We start from the raw sequence: 897 nt of genomic DNA, 5'->3' as shown, positions 1-897 counted from the left end.
AATATTAATAATAATTATTATTATTAGAAGTCTATTTTACAAGGTTTACTTATAGATACAATATTTAAAAGATTATAAAATAAAAAATAAAAATATTCCGAATGATCCAAATAATTATCAATGAATGTAAGTAGTAGGTACCTACCTAATATTTTAAAAAGACTATTAATATTATATGTTGTTTAAAATCGTGATATAAAACAAAATAATATTTTTTAAATAATTATTTATTATATTTTAATTTGTTGTACTAAGGTATATTACTTTATAATATAGTAAAGATGTGTCGATAGGTAAAATTAATTTATATCAGTATTACATATTACATTATACTGGTTTAAAAAATTAAGAATTTAAATTAAGATTGAAGTTTGTGTCAATCAATTTATTATTAAAATAATAAAAATTTAAAAAAAAAATGCAAAAAATTTGTCAGAAGTGGGATTCGAACCCACGCCCTCAGATGAGGACCAGAACGCTCAAATCAAGCCTGCATTGCAGGCCAAGGTAAACCTTGAGTCTGGCGCCTTAGACCGCTCGGCCATCCTGACGATGTTTGTTTTCTTGCATTTGATAGTTATTTAAGTCAAATATACAATTTTTTTAAATTAAGAATATTGTTAGAATTTAAGCATGAATACCTATCAATTTTACAATTCATTTTTAACATTTAATGTGATCCATCGATTGCAAATGAGGGATTGACATAAAAAAAAAAACAATTTTTACAATATTTTTAGAGCTTACATAAATATAATATTATTGCAGCTTTAAAAATGTGATGTTTGTTTTAGTTCTTTTTTTGTCAAATTTACAATTTGTATTTCTATGACTTAAATCAATCACAACATACAAGGCTGATATAATACTATATACCCACAAAACCACATAGGTATT

General features: G+C 23.7%; 1 non-coding gene across 1 annotated transcript; it reads right to left on the bottom strand.

Moving 5' to 3' along the window:
- Positions 1-430: 430 nt before the first annotated feature.
- TRNAL-CAA lies at positions 431-551 on the bottom strand. The gene is made up of 2 exons: positions 514-551; positions 431-476 (listed from the first exon to the last, which is right to left on the bottom strand). It is a non-coding gene; the product is annotated as a tRNA-Leu (tRNA).
- Positions 552-897: the final 346 nt, after the last annotated feature.

Source organism: Acyrthosiphon pisum, chromosome A1 (genome assembly GCF_005508785.2).
Source record: "Acyrthosiphon pisum isolate AL4f chromosome A1, pea_aphid_22Mar2018_4r6ur, whole genome shotgun sequence".
NCBI classification, from domain to species: Eukaryota; Metazoa; Arthropoda; class Insecta; order Hemiptera; family Aphididae; genus Acyrthosiphon; species Acyrthosiphon pisum.
Note: the sequence above shows the minus strand (reverse complement) of the source record. Positions and strands in the feature narration are given on the sequence as shown.